Consider the following 15,214-nt stretch of genomic DNA (forward strand, 5'->3'; position numbering starts at 1 on the left):
TATGTTGAACAATGTTTAATAGAGAAATAACATCTCAAAAAATCGGAATGTGGTCTTAGGCTATTCAGAAAGTTCCCCTATCAAGTGCAGTCAAGTTACGTTGAGAGAAATAAGAGAATGGTAGCAAATTTGCGAAACTGAATTATCATCAAAGATAAGTTCATATATTGATGACAATATACGACGTATTCACCAATTAGAAATAGTTCAGAGTCCAAAATGATAATCCACAAATTGAGACACGTGACATAAGCAGTAGTAACTCATTCTGTTTCTATCCTCACAGCACATTAGGAGTACATTCAGACCTCCCTAAATGTAATGTCCCTCCACAAGTTAAAATATGGTAGCGGCTGTTTACCGCCCACGATCAATCACCTAGACGGTGGAATCGCGCACGTTACTCTAGGCAAGTCTCTCTCCCCCCAGAAAACACGTGAAACTCCAGAATCGCTTCCTTGAGCTTTTCACTCGAGAAGTCCCGGTCACCACAAAAATACATCGTTCTTACGAGCTGTAGACATGCTTTGACTCATCTAGACCACTTCCCTGAGCAAACAAATATATTACAACAACATTTAAATTAAGGAATGTCATAAACATTCGGTTACACTCACATCATTTTCATTAAATATAAGTAATACACTGAAGTGCCAAGGAAACTGGTATAGGAATGCGTATTCAAATACAGAGATGTGTAAACAGGCAGAATACAGAGCTGCGGTAGCCAACGCCTACATAAAACAATAAATTCTGGTGCAGTTGTTAGATCGCTTACTACTGCTACAATGGCAGGTTATCAAGATTTAAGAGAGTCTGAACGTGGTATTACAGTTGGCACACCAGCCTTGGGACACAGCGATGAAATCGGGATTTTGCCGTACGACCATTTCAAGAGTGTGTCGTGAATATCAAGAATGCTGTAAAACACAAAGTATCCGACATCGCTGCGGTCGGAGAAAGATCCTGCAACAAAGGGACCAACGACGACTGAAGAGAATCGTTCAACGTGACAGAAGTGCAACCCTTCCGCAAATTGCTGCAGATTTTAATACTGGACCATCCACAAGTGTCAGGGTGCAATCCATTCAACGAAACATCATCGATATGGGCTTTCGGAGCCAAACGCCCGATCGTGTACCCTTGATGACTGCACGACACAAGATCAACGCCTCGTCTAGGCACGTCAATACCGACATTGGACTGTTGATGTCTGGAAACATGTTATCTGGTCAGACGAGTCACGATTCAATTTGTATCGAGTGGGTGGACGTGTACAGGTATGGAAACTATCTCATATATGGGCCTTGCATGTCAGCAGGGGACTATTCATGTTGCTGGAGGCTCTGTAATGGTGTGGGCGCGTGCAGTTAGAGTGATAAGAGACGCATTATGCGTCTAGATACGACTCTGACAGGTGATACGTGAGTAAGCATCCTGTCTGATCACCTGCATCCATTCATGTCCTTTGTGCATTACGACGGACTTGGGCAATACCAGCAGGACAATGCGACACCTCACACGTCCGGAATTCCTACACAGTGGCTCCAGGAACACTCTTCTGAGTTTAAACACTTCCGCTGACCACCAAACTCCCCAAACAAGAACAACATTCAGGATATCTTGGATGCCTTGCGTCGTGCTGTTCAGAAGAAATCTCACCACCTCATAATGTTACGGATTTATGGACAGCCTTGCAGGATTCATGGTGTCAGTTCCCTGCAGCACTACTTCAGAGAACAGTCGAGTCCATGCCACGTCGTGTTGCGGCCCTTCTGCATGTTCTCGGGCTCCTACATGATATTAGGAAGGTGTACCAGTTTCTTTGGGTCTTCAGTGTAGTTGGTTCCTAACTAATTAAGCCAATATTCTTCTACAAGTATGCTCACGTTAAATCACTACAGACTGATGCTAAATATTTTTTAAACAATTAGTTATGCCTGCTTGACAAAAGCGTCATTTGGCCCTCTTTTACATCAGAATAGTTTTCTAATAAGACTTACAGTCAGCATTTAAGGGAAGTTTCTGATAAAACAATAAACTATTCACTAAATAAATACGCAAGCATGACAACATATGAGACATTCATGCTGTGTTTATTTTCTGACAAACATTTGCGTAATTAAAAAAGGTATGAAAGACGTAATTAACCAAGAAATAAAGTAGACACAGAGACGTAGCTTTCAGAGATGATCACTACGGTGCCATGCTGTCATCAGAGATATCGTTTGTTGAATCGGCATGGCTCCTTGTTAATTCAGAGGTTTATTGACAGTGAAATCAGGAATATTGCAATGTTGTTATGTCACTGGATGCCCCTCGTTTATCTGCGATCACCGAATTCGCATTTGCTTTGATACTTGGTATGAGCTACTGTCGAAACTCCAAACACTGTATCTTCGCCATTTTTAACATTGCATGACACGCGGCCATTTTCTGGAACGTATTCTGCACAAAGGCAAAGCGAACAACAGTCATCCAAATTCCCAACGATGGGATTTATACCATTTGTGGTTACGCTGCTAGTCTTTGTACCTGGACTCTCCCGTACCGGTCACCTAGCTCGAAGCTGGAACTGCGACTGCGCGCCCTGATACCTTGACTGCTACCTTTCAGCCATACAACAAATTGATCTGTCCTCAGTACCATGACTAGGTGGGCGAATAACTCTCCCACACTCATAACGTCACCATAATTGTAAGCGCCCTCACCCGTCAGTCCAGATTTTCTATGACATCGCTGTTAACGTCAGTTCACTTGCTTGTACAACGTCCACTCAGCAGTGTTTGATGTCCTTACGGTTAGGCTGCCCGGCGGCGGTTAGGGTGAGCACTGTGTTTGTTCTCGGCTTCCGCTTACTTCGTCCCGTCCGCCCAGACATTACATTTTAGGTCAATTTGATTATTCGACCCTATCCTTTGTTTCCTTGTTTCTGATTTCGCCAACATGCAATGAGTGGAGCTCTTGCAATGGCTGGCCCAACCGCATATTATGTGTCACCAAATACAATAAGTAAGTCGCCTTGTCTCGGTAATCTGATCTTTATGTTTTTGACATATTTTGCAGTATACTACTCCCTTCCTCTCCTTCGTGTGTTACAGTTTAGTACACATGAAGACGAGATTTTAGAATCCCGAAACCGGTCGTGGTTTGAATAATTATTAGTACAACTGAAGCAGATCTGTCTAAATTTATTATAATGTCTGTGTTGCGGATATCCTACATACCAAATCTTGTGCGTACTAGGAATTTGCTACCTGGATTGTATCTTTTGCGCTAGATTAAGAAAAAAGATTTCTGTCGTTGTCTCAATTAGAAAATGATTTAATAATAATTTGCTAGTTAACTGATTACTGTTGTATGTAATATTCTAAAGGTATCCCGCATGTAATATTTCCGTTATATACCTCCCCAACCAGATTAATTAATTGAAAGATTCATTTTTCTATCTGATTCACAGTTACATTACATACTTCACATAAAACATTATTTTTATTGCGGTACATCTGATTGTAATTGTCGCTCAGCAAAATGACAGCGTCACATAAAACATTATTTTTATTACGGTATATCATATTTTAATTGTCTCTCAGCAACATGACAGCGGACACAATTAATAACGGCTGTATATTCAACTGGAAATTACGCTTGCAACAGAATAAAGTAGGAGATAAATATACCCTGACGGCAAAAATCGTAACACTATTTTTCTCCGCCAATTTCGGTTGAGAAAATCCTTAATTTGTTGTGGGACATCATGGAATATTCTCACTTTAGCCTCTATAGTTTCATGAAGTCCCGACGGGTGGCGGTGCTATAAATTGCCTTCAAAATGGCGTGTGTAACGGATGTGCATTTTTAAGCATACAGCTGTCACTGAGATTCTTTTGGCGAAAAACCAGAGCATCGCCGATATTCATAGGCACTTGCATAATGTCTACGGAGATCTGGCAGCGAACGAAAGCACGGTGAGTAGTTGGGAGAGTCGTCCGTTATCATCCAACATGGTCGAGCAAACCTGTTCGATCTGCCGCGTACAAGCCGACTGTACACAGCGATGATCGCCGTAATGTTCGAAAATGCGGGCACTGTCTACATCTACATCTACAACCGTACTCCGCAAGCAACCTGACGGTGTGTGGCGGAGGGTACTTTGAGTACCTCTATCGGTTCTCACTTCTATGCCAGTGTCGTATTGTTCGTGGAAAGAAAGATTGTCGGTATGCCTCTGTGTGGGCTCTAATCTCTCTGATTTTATCCTTATTGTCTCTTCGCGAGATATACGTAGAAGGGAGCACTATACTGCTTGACTCCTTGGTGAAGGTATGTTTTCGAAACTTCAACAAAAGCTCGTACCGAGTTACTGAGCCTCTCTCTTGCAAAGTCTTCCACTGGAGTTCATCTATTATCTCCGTAACGCTTTCGCGATTACTAAATGATCCTGAAACGAAGCGCGCTGCTCTCCGTTGGATCTTCTGTATCTCTTCTATCAACCCTATCTGGTACGGATCCCACACCGGTGAGCAATATTCAAGCAGTGGGCGAACAAGTGTACTGTAACCTACTCCCTTTGTTTTCGGATTGCATTTCCTTTGGATTCTTCCAATGAATCTCAGTCTGGCATCTGCTTTACCGACGATCAACTTTATATTATCATTCCATTTTAAATCACTCCTAATACCTACTCCCAGATAATTCACGGAATTAACTGCTTCCAGTTGGTGAAAGATCTTTCTTTCTATGTATTCGCAGCACATTACACTTGTCTACATTGAGATTCAATTGCCATTCCCTGCACCATGCGTCAATTCTTTGCAGATCCTCCTGCATTTCAATACAATTTTCCATTGTTACAACCTCTCGATATACTACAGCATCATCCCCAAAAAACCTCAGTGAACTTCCGATGTTATCCACAAGGTCATTTATGTACCTCCTGAATAGCAACGGTCCTACGACACTCCCCTGACGCACACCTGAAACCATTCTTGCTACGGAAGACTTCTCTCCATTAAGGATGACATGCTGCGTTCTCTTATCTAGGCACTCTTCAATACAATCACACAATTGGTCTGAAAGTCCATATGCTCTTACTTTATTCATTAAGCGACTGTGGGGAACTGTATCGAACGGCCGGCCGGTGTGGCCGAGCAGTTCTAGGTGCTCAAGTCTGGAACCGCGCTACCTCTACGGTCGCAGGTTCGAATCCTGCCTCGGGCACGGATGTGTGTGATGTACTTCGGTTAGTTAGGTTTAAGTAGTACTGAGTTCTAGGGGACTGATGGCCTCAGAAGTTAAGTCCCATAGTGCTCAGAGCCATTTGAACCATTTGTATCGAACGCCTTGCGGAAGTCAAGAAACACGGCATCTACCTGGGAATCCGTGACTCTCGTGGACGAATAGCGCGAGCTGGGTTTCACGCGATCGTCATTTGTAAACCCGTGCTGATTCCTACGGAGAAGGTTTCTTGTTTCCAGAAAAGTTATCGATGGATCAGAGTCAAACACCTCACAGCAGAAATGGACGTCTCTGGTGGTAGTTGGTTCAAATGGCTCTGAGCACTATAGGACTTAACTTCTATGGTCATCAGTCCCCTAGAACTTAGAACTACTTAAACTTAACTAACCTAATGACATCACACACGTCCATGCCCGAGGCAGGATTCGAACCTGCGACCGTAGTGGTCGCGCGGTTCCAGTCCGTAGTGCCTAGAACAGCTCGCTCACCGCGGCCGGCTCTCCGGTGGAAGTGCTGACACACTCGTCCACCAGTAGGGGTACTCAAAGGTGTGTGCTGCTGCGTTCTTCGGTACCTAACAGAAGATCAGAAGACAATTTTTGTCGAACGTCGTCACAGGCGACGGAACGTTGTTTCATTACTTCGAACCGCGAGCAAACCGCCAATCCATGGAGTGGCGCTACCCCAACTTTCCTCCGAAGAAGAAGTTCAAAGCTGCACCCTCAGCCGTTAGTCTTGATAACTGTCTTCTCATACTCTGAAGGCGCTGTTCTCTTTGACGTCCTCTCTCACGGTACAACCATCAGCTCTGATGTGCTTTGTACTATCCCTCAGGAAACTGAAGGAACAATTTCGGCGTTTCGTCGCCACAAAAATTCAAATGACAACGCAAAGCCTCACAGAAGACTGCGCACCTGTGGGGGACTCGCTTAACTTCAATAGAGTCGAAAGATTACCTCAAACCTCCTTGCCTAGGGACGCCAGGTGAAAGTTGATGTCGTCAAGCCCTGAATGAAAATTGCGCAACGGGTAGCTGGGGAAGGGAGCTTGAGAGCGCTACCTAGAGAGCGTGCCCTTTCTGTACGGTACTAGGCAAGGGGCTGGAGGGCTCAACACGCTGATGTGTGGTTCCCTGCATTCTATTTCTTTTATTTTAAATGAATTCCTTTAACTTGACTCCTATCTGATTTTTGGGGTACGTTAAAGATTGATGACAATTGATTACCTATTTATTTTAAACATTATCTCTCGACTTTACAGCGATTGCAACAATTGTTCCAGTTTACTGATATTACAAGTGTACAACTTATAGCTCGGGTATTTTGTATACTATACTACACGCACATTTCTATGGGCAAGATGGAATTGCGTTGGCCAAATGTATACCACCAAAGTCTCCCAATATTTTACATAGGACATCCACTATGTGAGGAGGATAACGGGCAAACTGAAGACCAGATACATTAACACATGGGGGCAAATTTCTGAAATTAAACGAGAACATTCATTTCCTTACACAATTAGAAGCTGGAAATAAAAGAATTAGTGCAAATATTCAAATGCCTCTCTTCCGCGCGTGAACATCCAGACAGACGCACTGAGGGTATGTCTGCTCACTTACCCCTCTTCTGTAACACTCCCAGAATATCGCGGGCACCCAGAGGTCTTCCTGGGCCCCGGTGGAGGGGATGGTCGAACCACTTGGCCGCGACCAACCTCTTCACCTCAGATCTTGTGACACTGGAACTGCCTCTGACTTTGACCCGCCTGTGCTGTCTCTCTGATCCCCCACCCAGGAGTAAGGTTGGCTGTACTATACTACAGAACTACTTCCCAACTAATATTTGGACACGCTTTATGGAAGGGTGTGAGGAGGATTAGGAAAGTTCATGTGCCGATTCACATTCACGTACAAGAAATGCAAAAGACACGACACATATAAATACGTATTATGATGCTTGACTCATTTCTTTCCACCCGTCCACGTGGGTTCTGTTGCACCCGCGGCCGACCGCATCGTGCAATGAAACTGGCGGCTCCGCAATTTCCCGTTGCGAGGGAGCAGCGAAACCTGATGCTTATGGAGCGGAAACGACTGTAAGGTTTCAGAGTGTTCTTCCTCATCCACCCAACAGTTCCGATCTCGCAGCTTCCGACTTCCATCTAGTTCGCTGAATGATCCATGGGCGCACTGGGGAGCAGCCCGTGGATACTGGGGAGGTTACTTTTGCAGCATAACGTTCGCTCTGACGCCAGCCAGTGAAGTTGTACCATGCGGGCATGCCGACCCTCCCAGTAAGGTGGCGGAAGCACATCAAATTGAACGGAGATTACGTCGAAAAATAAGATTTTATCGCCATAAGAGTAGGGAATGACAAGGTGTATTGCAATTCTGGATAGAACTAATCTGCTTTCAGAAAAAAAAAGTGTGTTGCGTTACTTATTAAACACCCCTCGTTACATGAAATTACCTTTTCTGTCACACTTAGGATACGAATACATCGGTCACAGTGGAAGGGACAAACATAACCGCCTTATGATGTCCTTTCTGCAGTGAGAGCAATAGAGCAAAGCATGCCTCCGTGATGGGTAGCCGCCAGTTGGTGCTCCAGCTTGTGCTGCACATATTTGGTGCCGGCGCTGGTGGGCAGAGCAGAAGTGGACACGGCTGATTATTTAATTTGGCGGCGTATGGGTGAGCAGGGAGGCGGGGAAGAGAGCCATGCCGAGCGTCCGCAGGCGGCCCTGAAGCCTCGCTAACGAGAGCACAGCGCGAGAGGCGTGTAATTAGCGCCCGACTGGTCAACCGGCGAGGAGCCTGCTGCCCCGTTGCCGGGCACCCCACTGAAGCGCCCCTAATGAGTGACTCTGCACTCATCAACCATCCCCTCCCTTCCTCCTCCCCCCCACCCCCCGGGGCTACCTCTTCACCCCCGTCATTAACGTCGGCAGTCAACGAACAAGTTTCCTCCAGCGCCGCTTGCGAAACGTCCGACCGTGTCTCGCAAATGCGAAGTTATTTTCACGTCCTTACCTTGAGGATAAAATTCTACCTCTTCCCAGGCCTTTACTTTTCTGCCAATCTTTTCATCACCACCCTAACATCTTCTATATTTCCTGTATTCTAGAGCTACTTTTAGGGGCTGGATGATGTAGCTTGTTGTTGTTCTTGTTGTAATCTCAGCCCAGAGACTTGTTTGATGCAGCTCTCTATGCTACTCTATCCTGTGCAAGCTTCTTCATCTCCCAGTACCCACTGCAACCTGCATCCTTCTGAATCTGCTTAGTGTACTCATCTCTTGGTCTCCCTCTACGATTTTTACCCTCCACGCTGCCCTCCAATAGTAAATTGGTGATCCCTTGATGCCTCAAAATGTGTCCTACCAACCGATCCCTTCTTCTTGTCAAGTTGTGCCACAAATTTCTCTTCCCCCCAATGCTATTCAATACCTCCACCCATCTAATCTTCAACATTTTTCTGTATCTCCACATTTCGAAAGCTTCTATTCTCTTCTTATCTAAACTATTCATCGTCCATGTTTCACTTCCATACATGGCTCCACTCCATACAAATACTTTCAGAAGCGACTTCCTGACACCTAAATCTATACTCAATGTTAACAAATTATTCTTCTTCAGAAAGGCTTTCCTTGCCATTGCCAGTGTACATTTTATATGCTCTCTACTTAGACCATCATCAGTTATTTTGCTAACCAAATATCAAAACTCCTTTACTATTTTAAGTGTGTAATTTCCTGATCTAATTCCCTCAGCATCACACGATTTAATTCGACTACATTCTATTAACCTCGTTTTGCTTTTGTTGATGTTCATCTTATATCCTTCTTTCAAGACACTGTTCATTCCGTCAGGACCTTTGCTGTCTCTGACTGAATTACGATGTCATCGGCGAACCTCAAAGTTTTTATTTCTTCTCCGCGGATTTTAATACCTACTCAGAATTTTTCTTTTGTTTCCTTTACTGCTTGCTCAATGTACAGATTGAATAACATCGGGGAGAGGCTACAACCCTGTCTCACTCCCTTCCCAACCACTGCTTCCCTTTCATGCCCCTCGACTCTTATAACTACCATCTGGTTTCTGTACAAATTGTAAGTAGCCTTTCGCTCCCTGTATTTTACCCCTGCCACCTTCAGAATTTGAAAGAAAGTATTTCAGTCGGCGTTGTCAAAAGCTTTCTCTAAGTCAACAAATTCTAGAAACGTAGGTTTGGCTTTCTTTAATCTATTTTCTAGGATAAGTTGTAGGGTCAGTACTGCCTCACTTGTTCCAATATTTCTGCGGAATCCAAACTGATCTTCCCCGAGATCGGCTTCTACCAGTTTTCTGCATTCGTCTATAAAGAATTCGCGTTAGTATTTTGCAGCTGTGACTTATTAAAGTAATACTTTGGTAATTTTCACATCTGTCAACACCTGCTTTCTTTGGGATTGGAATTATTATATTCTTCTTGAAGTCTGAGGGTATTTCGCTTGTCTCGTATATCTTGCTCACCAGATGGTAGAGTTTTGTGAGGACCGGCTCTCCCAAAGCTGTCAGTAGTTCTAATGGAATGTTGTCTACTCCCAGGGCCTTTTTTCGACTCAGGTCTTTCAGCGCGTCACAAAATATTTACATCTGCACACATAATGCACAAGCTGCCGGATGCTGCATGGCAGCGGTTACCCCGCACCACTAGCACAGATTTCATTCCCTGTTCCCCCCTGCAATACAGCGACGGAGAAAGGACTGTCTGGATGCCTCCGTGCGTGCCCTGATGTCTCAAATCTTGTTTTCGTAGTCCATACGCACAATGTATGTTAGAGACAACGGAATTTTTCTGCAGTTAGTTTGAATTGCCGGTCAAAATTTTCTCAACTGCGGTCCTCGAAAGGAACGCTGCCTTCCGTTCAGAGATTCCCATTTGAGTTCCCGAAGCATCTCCATAACATTTGCAAGTTGTTCGAACCCACTGGTAACCGATCTAGCAACGCGCGTGTTCATTGCTTCGAAGTCGTCCTTTATTCTCACCTAGTGTGGACCTCAACCACTTGAACAATACACAGCAACGAATCACACTAGTGTCATATATGCGGTGTCGTTTACTGATGCACCACACATTCCTAACATTCTGCCAATAAACCAAAGTCGACCATTCGCTTTATCTACTACAGCCCTTTCATACTCATTCCGTTTGATGTTGAACAAAGTTACGTCCGGATGTTTAATCACTGTACGTCAAGAAGCACACTAACAATTCTGTATTCCGACATTATTTATTTGCTTCTCCTGCTCATGCGCAATAACATCGATTTTTCTACATTTAGAGCCACCTGCCATTCATCATACCAATTAGAAATTTTTTTCTAAATCATCTTGTATCCTCTGTGGTGTTCGCGTTGTTATTCAGTGGTTTGGTATTTAACTAATTTGTAGATGAAAATGATAATCTTATTTTATTACATTGAGTAATTACTAAATAGTTTTTCTCCCGACTAAAGATTTGGTCAAGTTGCTAAAGAACTTCAAGTTAACGTTGTGTTAAAGTGTTCTTTGTAAGTTGTGTAAGTGTCACTAACTCACAGTTCATACAACAGATTCTATACAACTATTGATTATGATGTAAAGTTATCATCAGCAAAATGATCATTAAAACCACCGAATATCAGCCGCGCACAACACTGATGTATGTTACCTGAAACAATATTCTTCGCAACTCGTGCGTAATTAATTTCGGCTCCATACATCAGCTAGAAAAGTTTGTTATAACGATCGTGCTATGAGCATTGTTTTTAAAGAACCAATCTGATTCGAATTATTTTCATTAAAATGAGTTCGGAACTACCGGTGCACATTTATTTTTACACATTTGTATTACGTTCGGCATTTATGTCTGCAGAGTTGCGTAATTGGTATTAGCCGCTGAGATAATTGTTAAGATGGCGGCAGACAATTGATAGAGACTTTCTATTGTTAGAGCAAATAAGATAAGTATTTGAAATGCTTATTAAAGTTTACTTTCGTATTGTGCACTATTTAGACTTCATCAAGCAAACATTTGATTTGTTTCTAAGGAAAACACAGACAAAAACGCGATACAAATCGCTATCATCAATGGCTGCGCTCCTTGCAGCGGAAAGAAATAATTAACACAGGTAATGCTTACTGAGAGAGGAATTAAAGTTACAAATAATTATTCACTCATATTTATAATAATAATGAACTCTATTCTCAAGTAATAATTAACAAATAATTACAATTTCTTAACAGACCTCAGTTTGATATGCGTCCGCAACCTACAAAAGCCAACCAACAAAAGGTAAAAACAAAGGAAGACAAACGCATATCATAAAAGGAAGTTACAATTATCATTGTCTTTGTATGATACACAACGATATGTCCAATTACATCATAAAATATTACATAAATAATTAATATTTATAATCGTTTTCACTGTTTTCTCATATGTTGAATAGACAACGTTTATAATTGTTAGAGGCATAATTTCCTCTCGTCGCACTGTAGATAAAAATTATCTCGTGGATATTACACCTCCTACAGTCACTCAATGACGACACCTTCCCATTCACCACAGCATCATCAGCGAAGAGCTGCAGACTGCCGCTTACCTTTGTGGCAGATCATTTACGTACATAGAAAACCACTTCTTTTTGGTATTCCTGGTGATACCCTCGTCTATGGTGAAGACTCGCTGTCACTGACAAAGCAGTGGTTTCTGTTCCTGAAAAAGTTTTCGAGCCACTCACATGCTTGGGAAACTGTTCCGTATGATCGTGCCTTCGATAACAGTCAGCAGTGTCAAAACCTCTGCTGATATCCAGGAATATGGAATACAGCTTATGCCTAGTTTCGGCACGATTGTGTTCCGGCTGCGAGTGGTAGGGTCGATATTGGCCTCGCCAGAGATACTGGAGGCGCGGAGTTGGCGGCGTGTGGCCCTCTGGCGACGAGGAGTGGAGAATTCGACAGTACCGAGCGAGAAGGACAGAACGGCAGAGTGTTGGGGTTCGGATGGTATTTAATAATTTTAGCTCTCTGTGGTTGTGGGCTGATGGTGTAACCGAGACGCTTGGGAATTCAACTCTGCTGCGGAACGATAAGCCGTAAGCTCTGCAATTGTATGGACGCAATTACAGACAGCGGTGGACGATGTCGTTTGTTGGTGTTTTACTATGGCAGATAAACGAGACAGCGTGGGCCCATCCCGAACACGCTGTGCTGCAGCGTGTTCGACCACAATAAGGATGTAATGATATTGGAGAAGAAAGTAGTGGAATACGGTACGTGTATTAACCTTCAGTGACTTCAGCGGTGTTAGTTTGCTTAACTGTGAGGAGATTGAGCAGTAACTGTCACTTTCCAAAGCAACTGACGAGTGTGTGAAAGAGTGGCCAATGCCGGATAGGCGTCATCATAAAGTTATTGTATTTCTTATTTGTGAACATAATTTTGTTATCCGGATTACTCATTGGATACATTTGAAATTCAGTTCTGCGCTGTAGTTCAGCGGGTTATAAATACTGGAATTTACCATATCTGCTAACTGTGAGTTTTGTACAAGTTTTTATATCTGCATGTTAAATGAAAGTTCTTTTTAAAGTTTGGAAGGTACCTTTCTACCATAACGATTCTGTAAGTTTTTATTTCGTAGTGATGTTGTTTGCTACTGTTATTGGTTGAGAATTTATTACGCAAAGGAACAGTTATTTAATCAGTCTTTTATGAAGTTTTTTAAGACTTGTTGTTTTTGGTGAACTATTACTAATAACTTACGTAAATTAGTAATGTTGTGTAAGCAGTTATTGAAGGCACCCATCTCCATTAACCAATCAACCATGGCCAGTTGGGAACGGGCATGGATGTAACATTAGGGAACTAGAGGCCATTTGTTGTGACAACGCTAATACTGTTGTTTGTTGTTACTGTTGAAGTTAAATAACAATTCTGCACAAACTGTTGCCCTTCATCCATGGTCTGCAGGATCTCATGTGAGAAACCTATCCCTCCTTCTCATAAGGACTTTCCATTGTCTTATTTTCTGATCTAGTCTTTTCAGGATTTACATCGCACTACGTGTACTTTTACCTGGTGAGCCTCAACATTCTTTGATAACATCATTACATTTTAAATGCTAACCATTTTTTCCTTCACCATATTTCCTATGGCGTACATCTCACATCCATACGAACATGCATTCCATACGTTCACACTTAGAAACGCCTTTCACACTCCCACATCGATATCTGATTCCAGCAGAGCTGATATATTGAAGACAACTTGTAATATTGCTACACGAATTTGCTATGCCGAAATCGGGTGCTAATAGTAGAATAAAAGCGGGTTAAAAGCTGTGAGCTGTCTGGGGAGAAGTTAACCGTGAATTACGGCGCAACTGTTTCACCAGGTAACTAGTCTAGGTTTACCACATTACCAATCAGACTAACATTGATTACAATCTTTTACAGTCATACAACAACCGGTAATATATCTATATATAAAAAGGAGAATTTAAATAAAAGGAAATAAATCAGTTTATATTTGGAAATTTATTTTAAGATTGTTCATTGAAATTTCAGCATATTATACGTGAGTTATAACTGAGCTGGTGCCTTGTTTAAGGATTGTAAATATGTGAGATTTTAATCTTACGGAACACATCAAATATGGAGCCAAGATTGGGAGACTGCATACAACCCTGCATTCACAAAACAACACCCAAAGAACGTTGAAACATAAGCAAGAAGAAATTAACCACAACCAACAGATTCAGTTTTCACCCAAAGAAATTACGTTCGTAACACAATCCTGTCCGTCATGTAATTACCACACACTGGTATACTAAATTCATATTAACTCTTTGTGAAATCTTCCCAAAAAGAATAGCTGAAGGCTACTTTGATGATTACACCACATGCTCCACGTGGTCAACTTGGTTTACAGAAAGCGTATAACTCCACAGTAATTTTGATAATTAACATAAATTCGATCGAAAAGCAATTGACAAAAGAAAAACCTTGAACTGGTTACTAACGTCTTACTATTGACCTGATGGGTCAAACAGTTATATAAGCACGTGGTACTGGTCTCGCAAAGTACACTCCACGTGGGTTGAACATAAAGAAAAGCATAAAGAAAAGTTGCTATATTGTAAAATATTGTCAAGACGAGACGTTATAATCACACAAGCATTCACATTTAAGATTGGTGAACTTAGTTAGAGTTACTGATCAACACGTGGTTCCACTTTACTCACAAAGTAATGACAAAGCAACTACCCCAAAATAATCTGAACTTCACACGAGAATTACACTACGCTGCAATTTAAGATAACCTTAGATATTTTAGAGCTAAACCCGAAATAAAGATGATTAAATTTTCAGTTAGGCTGAACTTAACAAATCCATTGTCCTATGGACTTAGCAGACACGCGCTTAGCCGGAGATCTTACCACTTCAGACGCTCGCCACCGCCAGACTGCAACTGCCTACTACCGAGCGTGCTTCCTGAGGGCGGCTCACAAAGACAAACGGAAGGGGCCAGAGGGGCAGCTTCCTATACCAACACGACAATGGACGGACAGAACCATACTAAGGATAGAAACCTCTCTGCTTTAAGAAAGCGTAGCTACCTGTTCCGACGTTGGTCCTACTGTTCTCTAGCAAACAGCCTTGTCTGCTACCCTCAAGCATGCAACTACAAACACATTTGATCATTCATCCTCTCACACAGAAGGGAAGGGGGATGACAGTATCTTATCATATACAGTATATAACAGAAAGCGGATATAGGTTCCGTATGAGACTGTGTGACATGAATTACATATAAACTGTGTTTTAAAGTGTAGTAGTGTGACAGATCGTTCTTGTTTACGTGTAAAGGTAACACGTTCCACTACTCAGTCTCCTCCCAGATAGTCAGAAACGCCACAGTAAATTTAGAAGAGGAATTTATTCCA

The sequence above is a fragment of the Schistocerca serialis genome, chromosome 9 (assembly GCF_023864345.2).
Source record: "Schistocerca serialis cubense isolate TAMUIC-IGC-003099 chromosome 9, iqSchSeri2.2, whole genome shotgun sequence".
Classification (NCBI taxonomy): domain Eukaryota; kingdom Metazoa; phylum Arthropoda; class Insecta; order Orthoptera; family Acrididae; genus Schistocerca; species Schistocerca serialis.